The 23046-nt window shown below is 41.1% G+C and overlaps 1 protein-coding gene and 1 pseudogene across 1 annotated transcript in view; one reads left to right on the forward strand and one right to left on the reverse strand.

The window, feature by feature from the left end:
- The window catches only part of LOC126416031 (guanylate cyclase 32E), an 809394-nt gene that overhangs the window by 37878 nt on the left and 748470 nt on the right, over positions 1-23046 (forward strand). The window lies entirely within an intron of this gene.
- LOC126420277 (5S ribosomal RNA) lies at positions 18475-18591 on the reverse strand (annotated as a pseudogene).

A 23046-nucleotide genomic window follows, 5' to 3' on the forward strand; every position in this document is an offset into this window, starting at 1 on the left:
GATTACTGTTTAATTAATGGTGAAGGTAGATAGAAAGAAAGAACAGTCACATTTGTTGAAGCATTTTAGGCTACTTTGTCTCGCTAGAATAAATTCCGTGACCAATCAAACTCTCGTAGAAACTACCATCATCCTTGAAGATATCCGCAGAAGTGGACGAAACGTTGGGTTTATATAAGAAACTAATTCGAACAAGGTATAATATATCTGAATGATAATTTTGCAAGTTCACATTTCACAATACAAAATAGAGGTGAGCAACGGCTAGTATAGACCCATCAATTTAAAATTGGTATAAAACTCTATGCTTTTGAAATGGGGTACAACTGCATAAAATCTTTATTTGATTATTTGTTTTGGTGCTTATCGAGAAAAAGGGTTCCTAACCAAAATGACGCACAGCATGAAAAGACTGAGAACCTACAATTCGGGACGTTAGTTAAACTGTCGTGTAGAATAGAGCGTACAACAAAACAGCCGGCCATGGTGGCCGAGTGGTTCTAGGCGCTTCAGTCTGGAGCCGCACGACCGCTACGGTCGCAGGTTCGAATCCTGCCTCAGGCATGGATGTGTGCGATGTCCTTAGGTTAGTTAGGTTTAAGTAGTTCTAAGTTCTAGGGGACTGATGACCTCAGAAGTTACGTCCCGTAGTGCTCAGAGCCATTTGAACCATTTTTGAACAACAAAACATGGTCTTTTAAATAAAAAGGATGTTTTGTGGATCACAAAAAATTTACTCTATGTATCAAAAACATAATATAATAAAAAAATTTAAATAGAAGCTTACAACACAAACGAAAATTTTGCTGTAGAAAATAATATTTTGGTTCTTTCACATAATGCCAGTTAGCTAAACAATAATTGCCCAATTTTCAAAGTTGAAATTAAAAAAAAAACAATTTTCATTCTAGTAAAATGAATCCTCAATGTCTGCACAAAGTTCTTGTTCCCACATTTCAGCACTGCGTTGACAAGAGGATTAGCATGTGTATTCAGTCTATTATTTTCTTATTTTTCTGCCTCAGTCGCACTATCAGTTGGGGTTCATGGTGATTAGTTTCGAACATGTCCATTCATTATGGAATCATTACACGAGTGGCTTTGATATGATTAATGAAATAACACTTGTTTATTTTAAGCTAACAAATTGCTCAGTGCATAGTACACCAGTTAAGAGGACAGAATGTTCGAAGTTAAACAGCTGTGAACAGAAGAAAACGTGCAAATGTTATTTCATTAATCATTTCAGAGACACTCGGTTAATGGTTTCACAATGGGTACGTTCGTAGCTAGTCATCATTAACCCAAATTAACAGTACAAGTGGGGCAGGAAACTAAAGAAATAGTGGATTCTAATACACGGTGGGCCAAAAGTCACGAATTTGTTATATCTGTGAATAATTTTTTTATTTGTTATAGCGGACATCAGTCCGATTGTGAGATTATATTCCACACGTAAGTTTAAACAACCTTCCACTCTTGCTCTTTAAGTCTGTGGAATATCAAAGGAAACTAATGATAAACAAAAACGTTAATCACAGCTAAAACCCCTTCGTGACTTTAGGGCCACACTATACTCATAATAACATGTTAGGCGGGTGATCGAGCCCCTTATGGATATGGCAGCTACGGACGGGAAGAAATCCAATGTGCACTTCGTGTGGATACCGGGGGGAATCATCCAGCATGTGGAAAGGGTCCTTCCGGATGCCATGAACGGTACAGGGTACAGGCAACTGCAGGTGGTGGCTCATGTCGGTACTAATGAGGTGTGTCACTATGGATAGGAAGAGATTCTCTCTGGATTCCGGCGGCTATCTGAGTTGGTGAAAATGGCCAGTCTTGCTAGCAAGATGAAGGCAGAGTTCACCATCTGCAGCATCGTCGACAGGGCCGACTGCGGACCTTTGGTACAGAGCCGAGTGGAGGGTCTGAATCAGAGGCTCAGGCGGTTCTACGACCGTGTAAGCTGCAGATTCCTCGGTTTGCGCCATAGGGTGGTGGGGTTTCGGGTTGCGCTAAGTAAGTCAGGTGTCCACTAGTGTCCACTACACACAAGAGGCGGCTACACGGTAGCAGGGGCTGTGTGGCGTGGACTGGGCGAGTTTTTACGTTAGACTGTCCCGGGAAAGATCAAAGAGGGCTCCAATCTCAAATGATACACGGTAAAGAAACGGCAAGAATCGACCAAGCAACAGTCGGTGTTGTAGTTGTAAATTTTCGTAGCTGTGTTGGAAAAGTACCACAGCTTCAGGCGCTGAGAGAAAGCACTGAAGCTGATTTCGTTATAGGAACAGAAAGCTGGCTAAAGCCGGAGATAAATTCTGCCGAAATTTTTACAGAGGTGCAAACTGTGTTCAGAAAGGATAGATTCAGCTGAACGGCTGAAAGAAAACTTGAATCTCATTACAAATAAGTACCCCACTCATACAGTCATAATTGGCGGAGACTTCAATCTACCCCCGATTTGTTGGCGACAATGCATGTTCAAAGCCAGTGGTAGACAGAAAACATCTTCCGAAATTGTACTAAATGCTTTCTCTCAGAATTATTTTGAACAATTAGTTCATGAACCCCTCACGAATTGTAAATGGTTGCGAAAACACACTTGACCTCTTAGCCACAAATAACCCCGATCTAATAGAGACCGTCATGACGGATACAGGAATTAGTGAACACAAGGTCATTGTAGCGAGGCTCAAAACCATATCAACCAAAACCACTAAAAATAAAAGCAAAATATATCTATTTAAAACAGAGGATAAAAATTCGTTTGATGCCTTCCTAAGAGAGAGCCTCCAATCCGTCCGAGCTAATTATGTAAGTGTAGATCAGATATGGCTCAAATTCAAAGATACAGTATCGACAGAAGTAGACAGATTCACACCGCATAAGTTAATAAGAGACGCGACTGATCCACCATGGTACACAAAACACGTCAGAACACTGTTGCAGAAGCAACGGAAAAAGCATGACAAATTCAGAAGAACGCAAAATCCACAAGACTGGCTAAGTTTCACGGAAGCTCGAAATTTAGTGCGGACGTGAATGCGAGATTCTTTTAACAGTTTCCACAACGAAACATTTTCTCAAAATATGGTGGAAAACCCAAAGAGATGTACAGCACACCAGTGGAAAAAAAGTCAGTACCGTCACTGCGCCACAGCGATGGAAATGTTACCGATGATGGTGCCACTAAAGCGGAGTTACTAAATACAGTTTTCCGTAATCCCTTCACGAAAGAAGACGGAGTAAATATTCCATAATTCGAAACCAGAACAGCTGTTAGCGTGAGTGACATAAAAGTAGATACCTTAGGTGTTGCGTAGCAACTCAAATTACGTAAGAAAATCAAGTCTTCCGGTCCATATGGTATACCACTCAGGTTCCTTTCAGAGTATGCAGACACAATAGCGCCATTCTTAGCAATCATATACAACCGCTTGCTTGACGAAAGATCTGTCCCTGAAGACTGGAAAGTAGCACAGGTCACACTAATATTCAAGAAAGGAAATATGAGTAACATATTGAATTACAGGCCCATATCTCTGACCTCAATTTGTAGTAGGATTTTGGAGCATATATTGTACCCGAACATTATGAAGCACCTTGAAGAAAATGACTTATTGATACATAACCAACACGGATTCAGAAAATATCGTTCTTTTGCAACGCAGCTAGCTCTTTATTCTCATGAAGTAATGAGTGCTGTCGAAAAGGGATCTCAGATCGATTCCATATTCCTATATTTCCAGAAGGCTTTTGATAACGCTCCTCACAAGCGACTATTAAGCAAATTGCGTGCATATGGAGTATCGTCTAAGTTGAGTGACTGGATTAGTGATTTCCTCTCAGAGAGGTGACTGTTCGTAGTGACAGACGGTAAATCATAGAGTACAACAGAAGTGATATCCGGCGCTCCGCAAGGTAGTGTCATAGGCACTCCGCTGTTCCTGATTTACATAAATGATCTAGGTGAGACGAGCAACCCCCTTAGTTTGTTTGCAGATGACGCTGTCATTTACCGTCTAGTAAATTCATCAGACCAGCAATTACAATTATAGAATAATCTAGAGAGAATTTCTGTATGCTGCGAAAAGTGGCAATTGGCACTAAACAAAGAAAAGTGCGAGGTCATCCACGTGGGTACTAAAAGAAATCCGATAAACTTTGAGTATACGATAAATCGCACAAATCTAAGGGCTGTCAATTCGACTAAATACCTGGGAATTACAGTTACGAGCAACTTAAGTTGAAAGACCACATAGATAATATTGTGTGGAAGGCGAAACAACTACTGCGCTTTGTTGGCAGAACACTTAGAAGATGCGACAAACCTACTAAACAGACAGCCTTCATTACACTTGTCCGTCCTCTGCTGGAATATAACTGCGCGGTGTGGGATCCTTACCAGGTAGGATTGACGGAGAACATCGAGGGGGTGCAAAGAGGGGCAGCTCGTTTCGTGTTATCGCGCAATAGGGGTGAGGGTGTCACTGATATGATACGAGAGTTGGGGTGGCAGTCACTGAAACAAAGGCGGTTTTCTATTTACGAAATTCCAATCACCAACTTTCTCTTCCGAATTCGAAAATATTTTGTTGACACCCACCTACGTAAGGAGGAATGATCATCATAATAAAAGAAGAGAAATCAGAGGTTGAACGGAAAGACTTAGTTGTTCGGTTTTCCCACGCGCCATTCGAGAGCGGAATGGTAGAGTAGTAGTATGAAAATGGTTCGATGAACCCTCTGCCAAAAAGTGTGAATTGCAGAGTCTACATGTAGATGTAGATGTAGACACGGCTTGGGCTACATTCATTGACGTCTTTGACAACGCAATAATGTATTACTCTCCGTAAGTTGCAATTTGATGTCGTAAATATAAACTATTTTTGTCTTATCATTTAGGGGATGATGGTAAAGGTCTGCATCTCTAAAATCATTCGGTTTGTTTGTGAAATAACTTTTCTGCTACTAGTCACTATTTTCCTTTTATTTATATTTTGCACGACGCCTTTTGGGAAATGATTCCTATTCTCAAGTGTATTTGCTCGTGATATCTTTTACTGAACTGTATACAAACACGGGCAATGTTTAACTAGTGATCGATTTGTTTGTGAAATTAGTGGTGTAATTTGGAAAGAACTCTATATAAATAGCGATTATTAATTAAAATCACCCGAATGCCTATAAATTACAGCAAAGACAAGAGGATAACGTCAAAGTCCATTCTTGAATAAAAATAGTGTCCACAATCTTTAGGCAGGAGGACATATCTTTGCTCTTGCTTGAAACGAAGGCGGCTAATGTTTTCATTGAACTGAAAATAAGATTCAAGTGAAGAAGCAAATTAAAGAATTAAAATCTGAAATAAATAGTAATGAGAATAATATTAAACTTTCGATGTAATTGCCCCTTCAGTTCACCATAAAAAGGAGTAATCCCTTTTAAACTTGTAGGTTCTCTCTGTCAAAATCTGCTGCTATTTTGACTTTGGTTTGTACCTCGACCCCATCATCAAAGAGCGATAAGAGACACAACTGTTCTGATAATTATTGCAAATGATGACTAAATTACCTTCTATTTACTTGTCAAATCGTGGAGTCCACCTATTCATTTGATTCAGATCTTTCAAGAAGCAGAAATCCAGATGTGTAGGTTTTATAGCTCCACTGCACTGAAGCCACGGATGACATAATCAATTACAATGAAAAGAGAGACGTCTCTTATTGCTTTTTAGTTTTCAGTGAAAAGTTCAAGCTGTGATCAAGGAAGAAACATGTTAAGCAATAAATTGTTCTTACCATCCAACTTGCTTGACACCTTGCTCCAGGAGGCTATATTTTCCGAAGTCTCCACCCAAAAATGTTAAACAGAGCTTATGAATGTATTACCTCACACTGCTGGTAATTCACTTTCATAAATATCTAACATTTCCTTAATTTCTGACTCTTTAAAAAAAACATAATGTTTTTGATACTATTCCACTCTCCTCTCAAATGTTGAAATACTTTTGTGCCAGAACTACTTGTTACACCGTGGTACTTTATATTGAAATACGTTCTTTAAAATAAGTTAATATGAGTGATGTTGGCATGGAAAATACAATTCTCTGTCCCATATGTGTCCACATAAGACACATGCCCCATTAAGACGGTCATTGTTTAAGGCAGTTGTGTCGCTGCAGTGAATTTGTACAGTGTCGTTAATATCTCAATGTGTTAATGCATTAAAAACGGCGTTCGCTTCTTCTTTACCAGAACTGCTTTGTAGTTCTGGAACGCCAATGTGATGTTTACTATCCCTAACGTAACATCAATTGGTAGATTTTTTTTCTTTTGCGTCCCTGACATTCAATGCTAGCAACAGCTCACCATCCCAATGAACAGTAAGAAATGCAGGGATCCCATCCCTGAAGGGTGACTTTATTATTTCAGACCGTTGTCTTCTCTTCTTCTGTCTGATTCTATGAGGAAATATAAGACAGAAGCTCTTTAGTATTGTGACCAAGTGCCTTTTTGTTGCCTGAAGAATATATGTACAGAATCTCTTACACTCAGCTGACATCTGTCCAAGGTAGCCGCCAAATTTTCGGTAGTTAAATCATTTGTACCTAGCCTTACAGCATGCTTCACTGACCTACTCTCAGAGGTACATTCTAAAAACTCACATCTCCAACGCCAGTTTCATCTGACCTCGAAAATTCTCTGTTTCTTCAGATGATGGATATGCAGCAGCAGAACAGCAGAGGAGGTGAAACTTCATGGCAGATTAAAACTGTGTGCCGGACCGAGACTCGAACTCGGGACCTTTGCCTCTCGCCAGCAAGTGCTCTACCAACTGAGCTACCCAAGCACGACTCACGACCCGTCCTCACAGCTTTAATTCCACCAGTACCTCGTCTCCTACCTTCCAAACATCACAGAAGCTCTCCTGCGAACCTTGCGGAACAAGCGCTTCTGAAAGAAAGGATATTGCGGATACATGGCTTAACCACAGCCTGGGGGAAGTTTCCAGGATGAGATTTTCACTCTGCAGCGAAGTGTGCGGTGATATGGAGACCTTCTGTAAACTTTGGAAAGTGGGAGACGAGATATTGGCAGAATTAAAGTTGTGAAGACGGGGCGTGAGTCGTGCTTGGGTAGCTCAGATGGTACAGCACTTGCCCGCGAAAGGTAAAGGTCCGGAACTCGAGTCTCGGTCCGGCACACAGTTTTAATCTGCCAGGAAGTTTCGTATCACCGCACACTCCGCTGCAGAGTGCAGATCTCATTCTGGAAGCACAGGATGTAGTAGTACATTCTGTGCTCTTTTGTTTCTCCTGTGTTTTTCTCTTCATCCATTTTTTTTTTCCTTCTTCTTTACCCGCATGTATTCGGTCTACTCCTACAAGGTAGCCTTTCCGCCTTGGCTCCCTCTGCTGTCTTTCTCCAACTTGATTGTTTGTAGAACACTGACATGTGTGAGACCATCTACTTTAATTATTTATAAACTTCTCTTCACGGCCTTCAACACAAATTGACACTTTTTTGCGATTTGTGCAATTCTCTCCACCACTATTGCAAGTTGATTAATTTTTGTAAACAATGCTGAATAGCTCATGACGAAATTCTCGTCTTCTCCCAAAATGTAATGCATTCGCGAACCACAAGATCAGCACTTTCAGTAACGATTAATTTTGCTTTCCGTTGGTGATGGAACAAAACTTCCAGAACTTTTCGATTTGATGATGATTTGTATCCAGTTATTTGGAGATTTATATCTCCCACCGAAAACAGACGTTGCTAGATAGAAACTGTAAAATACGTGCAACGTGATCGGTAACGAAGAGGTGATGCACTGTAATTGTACGTACTAATACTCTGAGATAACGTCAGCACAATGTCTGTGAACATTCGCGCTCAAGCTGGCACGGGTTCCAGTGCTCTGATTGCAATTAAAAAGAATGCACAGACACGTTTTTAAGAAAATGGTTCAAATGGCTCTGAGCACTATGGGACTTAACATCTGTGGTCATCAGTCCCCTAGAACTTAGAACTTCTTAAACCTAACTAACCGAAGAACATCACACACATCCATGCCCGAGGCAGGATTCGAACCTGCGACCGTAGCAGTCACGCGGTTCCGGACTGAGCGCCTAGAACCGCATGCCACCGCGGCCAGCAGACATGTTTTAGAATCATCCTAACAGTGCTGGAGGGTGAGCGCTCAGAAATATTAAAGTTGGAAAATAAGGACGCCCTAGGGTACATACTAATCTTACTCCGCTTCGAAGTGCTTCAACACATTACAATATAAAATAAAACAGCAAACGACAATCTCATACTTGATGAATGCAGCCTTCGTGAGCATACCATCGCTGATGGTTGACTGCAGCAGCAGGCACAGCGGCGGGTGTTACTCTATTTTATACTGCGATGCGTTGACACACACATAGTAATTGCAACAACGCGTAATCACGGTGAAAAATGCTGCATTCCTATAAAACAGCTTCACTTGTTTAACAGTAACCAGTAACTTTAGTGCACTGCTCTTCAAATACTTGACCGTACTGAAGAACTTTTTTATATAATAAAATCGATTCAAGCAGTGTCTTCCCTCATCGAAATACTGTCAGACGTGAAGATCATGTTCAGCGACCCATTAACAATGGATAAATAAAAAATTCGTGTCAAACTGAAATTACATGAAAGTGATTCAAAAACAGTGAAAAATTAGCATATCACGGCTACTGTTTTTATTTCACTCTATTTGTTTTCTACCTAACACAATGCTTCTTCGACTGTTCACTAGTTTGTCTTTGGCATTGTTAGTGTTACCCGTTTCTGTTTGTTGACATCAGCATGTACCATGAAATACGTTTTCAAATCACGAATTTTCCTGGAAAATATCAACGTATCCTAGCTGTTGTCACTTCCCGTAGTTTATTTCACTATTTTAAGAACCATTCTGGCGTCTCGTTAGGTCCGGACATCTGCCTAATGTTTACAAGCTTGCTAGCGAAAACGCTCGAACAGCACGTCCGTCCGGTCTAGAAACAGATCAGCTGCTTTCAGGAAGTTGAAACTGAATTTCACAAAGTAAGCTATTTCTGTTGCAGAATGTATCTTTTTATGAAGCTTCCAGTCGTCGAGTTTGCACTCCTGGAAGGAAAGATCGGAATTTCGATGCGTATCTTCGCCTCTTCCGAATATCTAGGTTGAATTGTACTTGCCAGTGTAGAGGAAATCCCTTCAGTCACAAACATCTCCATCTTGTACCATTAATTGCCACATAACTTCCAAAATTAGGACCTTGGCTTCTTGTGTTCAAGCTCTCTGTTTCAGTTGCTTCCAAAGAAGATGATGAAAGAAATCACTTGAGAATTCGTCGATATCTCTCGTAAACTCACTTTTTTAACTTTCTGCCCAAAAATCTCTTATTTAGGTGTACGTCGAGATGATTGAGAGAATTTTGCGGTAGCATTAAAGCACACCTATACTTTATTTGCACTTCGAGTCCAAAATTTAAGAGAAAGAAAACTCTATAGTTAAAAAGCCTGATGCCTTTTATTTCGGTAGTGTCTCAACTGTTACGGCACGTTTATCATGAGTGAATACAACTACAGTTAAATTAGCAGAGAATATGTACACTCCTACAGTATCCGGCGTAGCCATCTCCCGAAGTACGTTATGGATTCTTGACGAGTGAAAAATCGAAACCAGAACAATCAATAAATAAACATCGTGTTCGCATTAACCGATACAATTTCATGGTAAAATTTAACGAAAATGTCGCGACAAAAGAAAGAAAATAGAGCAAGTCTGAGTAAAGACTTACGCATTAAGGTTTTCGTATGAATTTAATTATGCATGTAGATAGTTCATATATAGGTTTTTATAAGTGAGTTCGCGGTTCTCAAAATGTATGATGTAAATAACCGTATCTTTTAACTGCATTGACCAAGAAGCTTAAAGTTGAAACTTCCTGGCAGATTAAAACCGTGTGCCGGACCGAGCCTCGAACTCAAGCTGTGAGGATGGGTCGTGATTCGTGTTTGGGTAGCTCAGATGGTAGAGCACTTGCCCCTGAAAGGCGAAGATCCCGAGTTCGAGTCTCGGTCCGGTGCACAGTTTTAATCTGCCAGGAAGTTTAATAAAAATTTACACTTCGCTGCAGAGTGAAAATTTCATTCTGGAAGCTTAAAGTTTTTACACCTGAAAGGAACATAGACCTTACTATATGACATAAATTTTAACTTGATACTCTTATCCGTTAGTGAGGAAAAGTGTCTTCACTTAATAAAAGCAAGTCTTCTGGTCCAGACAGTATACCCATTAGGTTCCTTTCGGAGTATGCTGATGCATTAGCTCCATACTTAACAATCATGTACAGCTGTTCGCTCGACGAAAGACACGTACCCAAAGACTGGAAACTTGCACAGGTCACACCAACATTCAAGAAAGGTAGTATGAGTAATCCACTAAATTACAGGCCCATATCGTTAACGTCGATATGCAGCAGGATTTTGGAACATATTTTGTGTTCGAACATTATGAATTACCTCGATGAAAACGGTCTATTGACACACCGTCAACATGGGTTTAGAAAACATCGTTCCTGTGAAACACAACTAACTCTTTATTTGCATGAAGTGTTGAGTGCTATTGGCAAGGGATTTCAGATCGATTCTGTATTTCTGGATTTCCGGAAGGCTTTTGACACTGTACCACACAAGCGGCTCCTAATGAAATTGCGTGTTTATGGAATATCGTCTCAGTTATGTGACTGGATTTGTGATTTCCTGTCAGGGAGGTCACAGTTAGTAGTAATTGACGGAAAGTGATCGAGTAAAACAGAAGTGGTTTCTGGCGTTCCCCAAGGTAGTGTTATAGGCCCTTTGCTGTTCCTCATGTATATACAGGATTTTGGAGACAATCTGAGCAGCCGTCTTCGGTTTTTTGCAAATGACGCTGTCGTTTATCGACTAATAAAGTCATCAGAAGATCAACACAAACTGCAAAACGATTTAGAAAAGATATCTGAATGGTGCGAAAGTGGCAGTTGACCCTAAATAACGAAAAGTGTGAGGTCATCCACATGAGTGCTAAAAGGAACTCGTTAAACTTCGGTTACATGATAAATCAGTCTAATCTAAAAGCCGTAAATTCAACTAAATACCTAGGTATTACAATTACGAACAACTTAAATTGGAAGGAACACACAGAAAATGTTGTGGGGAAGGCTAACCAAAGGCTGCATTTTATTGGCAGTACTCTTAGAAAATGTAACAGACCTACTAAGGAGACGGCCTACACTACGCTTGTCCGTCCTCTTTTAGAATACTGCTGCGCGGTGTGGGGTCCCTACCAGAGAGGACTGACGGAGTACATCGAAAAAGTTCGAAGAAAGACAGCACGTTTTGTATTATCGCGAAATATGGGAGAGAGTGTCACAGAAATAATGCGGGATTTGGGCTGAAAATCATTAAAAGAAAGGCGTTTTTCGTTGCGACGGAATCTTCTCACGAAATTCCAATCGCCAACTTTCTCCTCCGAATGTGAAAATATTTTGTTGGCACCGGCCTACATAGGGAGGAACGATCATCACGGTAAAATAAGTGAAATCAGAGCTTGTACGGAAAGATATAGGTGTTCATCCTTTCCGCGCGCTATACGAGATTGGAATAATAGAGAAATGGGAAGGTGCTTCGATGAACCCCCTGCCAGGCACTTGGATGTGATTTGCAGAGTATCCATATAGATGTAGATGTGGAACAGACGGACTGAGAGACAGACGGGCAACAAAGACGAAAAAAAATTATGTGACTTAGTTATAAAATTTCCGTTTCTCCCTTTACTTGTACTGTGATATCTTGCTTCTTGCCAGACTTCATGATTCTAGGTCAACGGTCAGTACCCCTGCAGGTTTTGATGAGTGAGTTTGCGAGTTTTAATTGAGATGACTTAGAAGCTTAAAATTTTATACCGTCAAGGGACAGTAGACGCTAGCGTTTGATATTAATTTTAACTTGATACCCATTCCTGAGAAAAAGGTGTCTAACAGTCGGACAGTATTCCTAAAAGTGTTTTATTTTTACCGACTTAGGTACGGAACCATGAAAGAGCTAGACCAGGTTCGAGCCAGGATATCCTGCTTACCATTAATAGCCTCCTAAACCATCTATGCTCACCTCAAATTTTCATTGCCACGCATGATTCTGTGTTCTCCGTTACCAAAGCGGTGCTATTCCCACAATTCCCATAGGAGAGAGACCCTATGGTTGTAAATTGGAAAGTAATCTGAATGACACTGAGAATTTGAGTAGGTACTACAGGGATGGTCTACACGGCGACTGTTGATGGATGCGGAAATGGTTGAGCTGACTGTTCGCTATAAGGAGGCGATGTGGGTTTGGCTCGCGGTCTGGAACAACCTTTAATTTGTTACAGTTTGTTCACTGAGTTCAACTATACTAATCCTAATTTTGCTGCCTGTCTTAGGCCGATGGTACAAAAGTTCTAGATTGAATTAGCTACTCGTGGATGCAGAATGTTTCGGCAACAGAAGGAACTGCGTCTTCAGTTGGCTAATCGAGGAGGGTGGAGGAGGGGCAGTGGGATGGGGAGAGGAAGGGGGGAGGGGGGAAGAGTAGCCTCACTTTTAAACGTATGTGCCATTCTCACTCATCCACTGGCACACAACATGTCAAAAGGCGTTCTGTTTCTGACGAATTTCCTGCAGCCATCTTCCATCTTCTTCCTACCTTCGGGGAAAATCGAAACACCGGAAATCGAACTCCCCTGGAGGCACCCTGACAGTCACCGACAAAGGGATGGATCGCAGATATAATAGAAGTGTTCTCCAGTTCACGTGTTCCATGTGTCAGCACTGCTGTTGATGAAAACCATTTCTTTATCTGAAGTATTGGTTACACCCACCACGACAAATCACTGTTCACGCCATAATCCCTTAAACAAAGTATGGTAAATGGAGAAACTAATCTGAAAAGCCACAACTAAACCGTGGTTCTTCAATTTCTCCAGGCGTATTTTATCACAAAATAAATCTCGGGTGAACAGCCCGGTATGAGTGTGCATAGGACACAATATTTCGGCAATCGACCACGTTGCCATCATCATGTGCACGGATGTACATCAGCGCACCTGATGATGGCAACGTGGTCGATTGCCGAAATATTGTGTCCTATGCACACTCATACCGGGCTGTTCACCCGAGATTTATTTCGTCACAACTAAACCAACAACGTAGAAATACTAAGGGCGGGCACTTATCAACTATACTCGTACAGTTATGAGAAAATGCTGCAACCAATCATAACTTCATTCGATTAAAGGCATCAAGTCTTGCGTCACAGCCCATTTTAGCCGGCCGCTGTGCCCGAGCGGTTCTAGGCGCTTCAGTCTGGAACCGCGCGACCGCTGCGGTCGCAGGTTCGAATCCTGCCTTGGGCATGGATGTTTGTGATGTCCTTAGGTTAGTTAGGTTTAAGTGCTTCTAAGTTCTAGGGGACTGATGACCCCAGATGTTAAGTCCCATAGTACTCAGAGCCATTTGAACCATTTTTGAATAGCCCATTTTCAGAGGGTGGCCCCCAGGTCTCGTGTGTTCTATATTTTCCTCTAACATGTTGCATGTATAAAATTGCAGAAGAGATTTATTCTGCCATTTAAGCACATGCTCATGCTCTAAAATAATCTGTTCGTTTAACTAATCATTTAACTACATTTCATTTGCTCCAGGTGCTTCTGCAGTATCAGTAGCGTTTACATCATAATGAAAATACCCTGTTCCACAAATATTAACACGGAAAGTCAGTTTTCTCGCAAACATGAAATGAATTCGTTCATTTTGAGGCTTCAGTACTTCCGAAATAGAGCTGTTAGTCTGTGTATTAGAGAAAAACTGTTTTCTGTTCGCATTCCTTATTGTCTCATCTTTTAGAACATAATGGCTTAGGGGGATAAGATTTCATTATCAGATGCAAACCGTCAGGTTGAATGTAACAAGTGCAACTGTCACAGTAATATTCATTAGTCAAGTTTGCTTTGTTACCTACTGGGTACATGTTGCTAAGTTACTATGTGCTGATTGCAGCATACAAAGTAAATCGTTTTACAGCAGAGCGATATTTACAGTTGCACCATTGCATGGAACAGTAACCTTGGAAGCACTTCATAATTAACATTATACAACGTATGTGGCTGAAATAATACAGTGTACTGCTATTTATCTCTGTTTTGAGTCCATTAATGATGGTTCAAATGGCTCTAAGCACTATGGGACTTAACATCTGACTTCATCAGTCCCCTAGACTTAGAACTACTTAAACCTGTCTAACCTAAGGACATTACACACTTCCATGCCCGAGGCAGGATTCGAACCTGCGACCGTAGCAGCAGCGCGTTTCAGGACTGAAGCGCCTAGAACTGCTCGGTCACCGGGCCGACAGTAAATTAATGACATTAATAACAATTATTGTGCCAATGCTTGTGTACTAATTACAAACAGTGTGCCAAATAATTTTCCAGTGAGGAGCAACACTGAACGACCGAATAGAGGTCTGCAATTCAGAACACAGAGAACGATCCTGTAGAATACTGCTTAATGATTTACCTCTGCTGCATCTGTCTTGGTTACGAGTTAGCATAAGCGGTACGTAGAGCAAACTGAATGTTGACTGCCCGGTAATTGAAAACGTGAGGCTGAGCAATTATTTAGCTGTTACTCAATTACCCATAACTCCATAGATGAGCTGAATGAAATATAGCTATGATGGTGGACGTGTCATCAGTTTTACACAAACAAATTCTGACGTGGTTCATACGCAGATATGGATAAGCTAACCTCTGATCAATATCCAAACTGCAATACCGACGAATACTCAGTGGCGAATCACATGTTCATTTACTATACACAAACAAGCATGTATTTCCATCCTCTCTCTCTCTCTTTCTCTCTCTCACACACACACACACACACATACACACACACACACACACACACACATACACACATATGAGAGGGAGCATTAACGCACCTACACACCTATCGTGTTCGACATGCGCCATGTGAAACTGGTGAGAGGATGTTTCGCATTATTCGCCTATCTCCAATTTTTTGAAGAGACAGATCTACTGGGGACAGTGTCTGCCATCAATTTTTCTTTTATTAATGACGTAAGCCACTGCTTTATATATTACCTGTATTGTCAGTTGAGAACGTTCTCAATGAGTAAATTCTCTGTGAAGTTATTGTTAGTAGGGTAGACTGTGTAAACGACATAAAAGGGTTTAAGAAAAACTTCACGATATTAAAATGTAGTTTAAATACTAAAGAGCAATATTCTGGACGAACAAATAGTTCTCTCCTCCGTAATTCCAACACACATGTTTTAAAAGTGGAGAAATATGTCCTTGGAGAACATCTGGAATATAGTTCTTCCTGTAGTATAGTTTTTGCTACGAAAAGGTTTTAGGTTAGTTGAGTGTTTATTGGTAATACAGCAGTTACACCTGTTTTTCAATATGTTTCCAGAAAGTAACACTAGTTATGAGGGAATCATTTAGTCCATCGTATTTTGAAGAAACTGATTAAAGTTTGATAGAGTTAGACATCTGTAATACAGACAATGGAAGTGAAATTATTACGTATACTCCGTTGAAGGCCAGCCGCGATCCACATTGAGTATAATTCTACTTTTCATATCTTCCCAGGTAATGGACAAAATCTATTTCTTCAGACAATGAAGAATTTTTAATTTCTGCAATGTATTTATGGTCTCGTTCAAATCATCCAAAGAAGAGATCGCTCCTTTTTAGCAAACAGGCCAAAATTTTGTAAACCATTTGCATGTATACATTTTAAATAGGGGCACATTTTACGAAAACTACAGCTCTGATAAGCGTTTCCTAAAGAGTGATGACTGAAATTAAAACGAATTTTCATGTGTAATGTACATAAATTAGGATTATATTTGTAAAAAATAATTTTTTTGACTACAGAAACGGAAATAATTCAGTGTACGGAGAAAAATCTGTGTTTATATCCTTTGGCAGGCGTAGCTCTATTTTTCAGTAATGTTCTCTCCATCCAGCTTATATTGCTATACTTTCACATTTTTCTTCCTAAAACAATGTTTTATTCTTTATTTAATGAAATTAAAGTTTTTTTGTAAAATTAAATCAATAATTAAAATTAATATAAATTTTCCTTTTTGATCATGTTTTTTTACAGAAACCTATATTTTAATACATTTCGCCTCAAGTTGCCATCAGAACCTGTGAGATAAAAATCAAAGAAATGAGAAGAAATTTTATACAGGGCACGCAATTTTACCTACTCATATATGAAATGAATCCAAACATACCTAATTCCATCAGAACCTGTGAGATAAAAATGAAAGAAATGAGAAGAAATTTTATACAGGGCACGCAATTTTACCTACTCATGTATGGAATGAATCCAAACATACCTAATTAAAACGACACCTAATACCTCCTCACCAGATTCCAACATACAAACTACTGCTGTTACGGATATAGCCTGCCTTATGTAAAACGACTCAAGGTCCTTAGCCGATGGACCTGTTTTTACAATATGCCATAATATTGGGTAGCTGGATAAGCTCGTAGAATTTTTCCATAAATTTAATAAACACAACAGATACACTTATCAAAAACATTAGTCATCATGAATATATTCTTCATCACTGGTTATAACAGTCTGCGAACGTAGGTTAACTTTTCGATTCCGTGACAGTAGAAAGCACGTTATTCTGAGGCGAAGAACTCGTCGACCCACGTTCTGAGAGCATTTTCGTCCGGAAAGGAAGTTCCTTGAAGGTTGTTTGACAGACAGTGGGGAAGGTCAAGCTCAGGTGAACAAGGTGGTGCATGTCTTGGCAAACTAACTCCTGTATTGTGGGCGGGCGTTATCATGGAGTAGCATCACATCACCCAGCATCATAAGCGTTTCGCTCTAATTGTTCTGTGAATAGAAAGTACGTCATATATAGGATTATTTAGAAGTTTACCCAAGGCACCGAAAAGCTGAACTTCAAATATACTGGAAGAAGAAGTGTTCACGTTGAGATAGAACTACAGCGCTGCTTGCCAATGATTACACCCGATATTTTCACATCTTTCACGGCCTTTTTGTTTTGTAGTACGGGTAGTGTGGCGCATAAAATGCATGTTGCTCTCACGACGATCGCAGATTGTTTTATTTAAGGCAGCCTGCCTCACTAAACAGTTACAATCAGCCCACAGTACTTTACCTTTTAAAGTTGTATCCGGCAGTGCTTCGCAATTGCTAAGTATGTATGGGAAATGGACATGCGTCCTAATTCTGGATACGCTATAGGAATAAAGTCAGGACGAAAATTTCGGCTCCTCCTTGCGAATTCGCCTATTTTGTAGGTATGTAAATCGAAATAATAATGTATCGTACGGAGAGTGAATAAAACAGATTTCGGTATGTTCTTAACCGATACGTGCCAAACTTCTATACAACACTATAATATGGTTCAAATGGCTCTGAGCACTATGGGACTCAACTGCTGTGGTCATCAGTCCCCTAGAACTTAGAACTACATAAACCTAACTAACCTAACGACATCACACACATCCATGCCCGAGGCAGGATTCGAACCTGCGACCGTAGCAGTCGCACGGTTCCGGACTGAGCGCCTAGAACCGCGAGACCACCGCGGCCGGCACACTATAATAAGCAATTGTCAAGAGTATGCAGATTTTCTGTTAAAACTGACTGCGGGAAAGAAAATGTTGTGGTGCTCTGTGGAAATGTTCGATTTTCTTTCTTGCAGTCGATTTTAACTGTGATGACAGGGCTTTTAAACCATTAGACAAACTGATGATAGAATGAAGGCTTTCACGACAGGATGACTTTGCTGCTGGTAAACCTATCCGAGTACAAGGTCGTGGTCCACGAAACACTTTTGTTCGTGTCGTATGATTGTTCAGTTATGTAGGTGCATTTACTCGTACTTTGGTGGTGAACGGCTACTAAATTACTCTAAAATTTTTCGATTGCGTTGTGGTATTAAGAATAGACAGAATATAGGTTACTATTGGTTATCTTGTGTATGTGTCAGTTCTCATGTTGAACTCTGAACTATTTTGAGATGGCGAAAATTTCGTTTACTGTGATCACGAATGGACTTAGCCATCTAAGATGCACGAAACCTATGTAGTTAAGGGATTCTTCTACTACTTGACCACTTTTCGGACTAAACTAATGTATAAAAAGCACCCTCGTCTTCAGGCCACGAGTAGCCTACCGGGACCATCCGACCGCCGTGTCATCCTCATAGGAGGATGCGGATAGGAGGGGCGTGGGGTCAGCACACCGCTCTCCCGGTCGGTATGATGGTATTCTTGACCGAAGCTGCTACTATTCGGTCGAGTAGCTCCTCAATGGGCATCACGAGGCTGAGTGCACACCGAAAAATGGCAATAGCGCATGGCGGCTGGATGGTCACCCATCCAAGTGCTGGCCACGCCCAACAGCGCTTAACTTCGGTGATCTCACGGGAACCGGTGTATCCACTGCGGCAAGGCCGTTGCCAATATATAAACAATATTTAAATAAATAAATGTTAAAAGCGTTTGGTCATACTCAGACCATGCACAATAAATACGATGCGTATTCGGAAAGTAAGGTCCGATTAGGCGCGAGATGGAAACCCCTGTGAAGATCCGATGGAACGTTGCACAGACGTGTTGGGCAGTGTCTTTAGTGTGCCTGTGGATCGCCTCACGCCGGTATTTTCAGTTCAGAGAACTGATCACGCAGAAATGCCTAAAACAACAGTGAGAGATTTCGCCTGAAGCTATGCCAGCGGTTTCAATGGGAAGTGTTTGGTCACCCAAAATACAGTCCTTAATTGGCTCCCTCAGTTGTTCATCTCTGCTTACATGAACCGCTGGCTACTAAGACAGCATTTTGGCATAAACAACGAAAGGCAGACCAGCGTAGAGAAATGGCAGAAAGCACAACGCCACGAAAAGTGTCTAAGTCAGAGCGGAGACGATTTAGAGAGGTAGCTGGAACGTGTGGCTAACTGTTGCGAACAAAAAATGTTTGATTTTCACTGTGGTTTTCATTTCGCGACCGATCAGATCTTTTTTTCCGAAATGCCCTCGTATAATTAGAGGTATCTCCATAAATAAATAAGCCAACATTCTTGCACAAGTACACTCACATGAAATGATAACAGATTATTGTTTAAACGATTATTTAGGCCTATGTGATGAAAGTGTCTTTTGACTCTAATTTGAATAGAAGTGTCAGATAACACATGCGATTAACAACATCTTAAATTACCATGATTTTGTATTAGCAGTTGTAATCAATAGTTAAATAAGTAACATATTCATTAATTAAATACACTTGTATGACAAGATATGAGATGTTCATGTTGCATTCGTTTGCTGCTTTACTGTGGAGAATACCATCTTCTGACAAACTTTTTCATAATGAAAAATAAAGAAAAAACGCAATAAATCAAGAAATTAATAATAAGTACAGTTACTAGCTTTCGTGAGTGTAGCTGTATTGCAATGCTGTCATCAGAGATATCATTTTTTCGTATCACATAAAGAGTATAAAAGCTGTTACTTCAGAGGTTCATTGCAAAAAGTGTTTAGTCACTGCCAATTTTTAACTTCTGTAGTTTCAAAAACATTGAAAATATTGTTGTGTCATTACATGCGCTTCGTTTTTATGATATGACTGATATATTCAGATTTGCTTTATTGTTTGACTGTGATTTCCTGCCGAATTTCAAAGCGCTGTATGAAGCCTTCTTTTGGGCTAGCTGAATGTCCGCTGTTGCAGGCGCATCACCTTTTCTTCTAAGCGTGTGACAACTGTCAGTATTTCCTGTAGTGGAATTTGTCCATTATCTGTCAAGCCTTTGTACCAGCACCAGGGCTCTCCAGTAACGTTCGGTGTGGCCACGGCAGATTTGCTGACCCTGTGCTCTGGCCTGCTATATTTCATCTGTACAATACAGTTCACCTCATACAAACTCCAGGCAGCCGAGTAACTCGCAACTCGCTCGCATATGCGTAACGTTACAAGACTCAAGAGAATAATAGAAGGAACACCATAAGACGTTGGCACAGGTGGATCGAACTGAAATTGCAATGGTACAGTTAGTTATGTCTATGTAAACCCCGCCAGTGATTGCGGAATTAGTGAACAGACTAAAGAAAAGAAGACAGGCAGCCGGTTAACTCGTTTGCATATGCGTAACGATACAAGGTTCACGTGAAGAATAAAAGGAACACTGTAAGACCTTGGCACAGGGGATCGATTTGAAAATGCGATGATATATCCAGAATGAGATTTTCACTCTGCAGCGGAGTGTGTGCTGATATGAAACTTCCTAGCAGATTAAAACTGTGTGACCGACCGAGACTCGAACTCGGGACCTTTGCCTTTCGCGAGCAAGTGCTCTTCCATCTGAGCTCCCGAAGCACGACTCACGCCCGGTCCTCACAGATGAATAATCGAAGGAACACCGTAAGACTTTGGCACAGGTGGATCGATTTGTAAATCCAATGATACAGTTAGTTATGTCTATGTAAACCCCCCAATGATTGCGGAATTAGTGAACAGAGTAAGGAAAAGACGACAGGCAGCCGAAAGGCAAAGGTCCCGAGTTCGAGTCTCGGTCGGGCACACAGTTTTAATCTGCCAGGAAGTTTCATATCAGCGATGATATAGTTAGTTATGTCTATGTAAACGCCTCAGTGATTGTGGAATTAGTGAACAGACTGAAGGAAAGAAGACAGAAAAGTACATGTAAACACAAGCACGCGTACCTAAACATTATTGATTTTAACTAACAAACCTCGTGAATTAATTAAGAAAATCACGACTTTAACTTAACGACAAACAACTTAGTGGTCTCTTAATCATGTCTCATGCAAATGTGGCTCATTCCTACCATTGCCCTGAGGCTTAAGAGCGGAGGATGGCTGCAGTGATAACTGAAGGCTGTAAGTTCAGCCCCAGCCATCATGAAAAGCTCTGGGATAACGTCCCCCCTGTGCGCAAGCCTAATATGAAGTCTTCGGTCTTTGGAGCTCTAAGATGAAGCGTTGCTTCTCTGAAACTCTAGGGCTAAGTGACCGCGCTGCAACTCTAAGACGAAGTGAGTATCTGCTATCCTACTCAAAATGCTTGCTGGTTCTGCCAGTGCTAGATTCTCTTCAGACATCATCAGCCCATGTTCTAACCAATAAAAACTTAAGATAATAACAATTTCCCTTCTTCCGAAGAATCTGCCTCGATTAGCCGGTAATTCCCACTGTGAGAGGGGTTTCACGTTTCAGCCATTAAAAAGGTTGCACGTACTTACTCCTGAGTCTTCCTCTCCGCTACGAAAATTATTTTGTGAACCAGCAAGTAACTGCCCTACAAAATTTAAACATCCACTATTGCCGACCTACTTTTTGTCAAGCAGAATCCTCTTGGCCTGAGTGCATCGTGTTTCCCACTCCTTTGCAGATTCGTATCTTTTCCGAAAATATTTTTTCCTTGCGCAATGCCAGTTTACAACCTCTCGAAAGTCACCTTCAGGGATCTGCGACACTTAATCTTCACATGGGGAACTGTTTCTGACAATGACTGTCCACAAGAATACCTGATTTAGGGCCTGGCTTTTCAGCAAGAATCAATAATTCTATAAATTGATCTTAACAAAACGCAACCAATAAAATCACATCTTTGACATTTACCAATTTTAGTACAGAAATCGCGCCAACTTGTCCCTCTTCTTCGGTTAGTTTACACAGTAGCTATCTTCTGTACACACGTCTGATACTCGCCAGTCCTTCCAGTCTAACGCAGTTGAGACTCCTGCGGAGTTCCACGTTCAACAAGGTACGCTCAACGGCGTGCTCCGATACGCTTGATCCTGCGCCAGTATTGTGTTCTGCCGTTAGATCTGTCACTGATTACTGCCTATCCGGCTCTACAAAGCGGGCAAACCTCCAACTTCCCCGTTGAGGTGTTGACGTCCAAAACCATGTCGCCTTCGCATTGCATCACTGCCCTTCAGCCACTTTCCGTAAATGCCCACGACAGCAGCACGCTAACAACCGACTGTCTTGCAGTTTCCGAGAAGATCGTTCCCAGGCGCCGAGCCATAACCTTCGCCCTTTCTCAGAGTAGCTTATGTTAGAGATATGTCTCATTTACATCCCGTTTCGTCGCCATTCGTCTTTGCTCCGCTTATACACAGGATGTTTCACTAAGAGTACGCAAAAATTTAACAGGATATAGAGGATACTCCAATGAACAATTTGAGGGTCGAGGTGGGGTCGGAGAAGCCAGCATAACGAGGCAATAGGTATAAAATGAGATTAATGTGCACTATTTTATTCACATTAGTTAGAGTTAACTGCAAACACCATCACTGACACAATTAACGTACCATTTGTACTTTATCTTACAAAATGTGCTGAAACTGACGGCCATCGGCCTCAGTGCAAGCGTGACATCGGCGTGCAAGATTCTGACGCGCCCTGAGAAATATCTCTGGTGTGTTCCAAATCACAGAACAGGCAGCTAGAATTCTGGCAACTAATTCCATCTCCGTATCCATTGGGGTCTCATACCCAAGTGACGTTAGATATCACCGTGGAAAATAATCAAGGGGATTCAGTTCAGGTGGCCTCGCAGACCATGAAATAGGACCTCCGCTTCCAATCCTGCGATCAGGATTTACAGCACTGAGATGGTTGCTGACGTCCACACTGAAGTGTGGTGGTTTACCTTCATGTTGTATCCACATCCTGTCACAAACAGCCTAGGGTATCCAGAATGACATTTTCACTCTGCGCTGACATGAAACTTCCCTTAGTTTAAAACTGTGTGCCGCACCGAGACTCGAACTCGGGACCTTTGCCTTTCGCGGGCAAGTGCTCTACCAACTGAGCTACCCAAGCATGACTCACGCCCCGCCCACACAGCTTTACTTCTGCCAGTACCTCGTCTCCTACCTTCCAA

The sequence above is a fragment of the Schistocerca serialis genome, chromosome 1 (genome assembly GCF_023864345.2).
Source record: "Schistocerca serialis cubense isolate TAMUIC-IGC-003099 chromosome 1, iqSchSeri2.2, whole genome shotgun sequence".
Taxonomy (NCBI): domain Eukaryota; kingdom Metazoa; phylum Arthropoda; class Insecta; order Orthoptera; family Acrididae; genus Schistocerca; species Schistocerca serialis.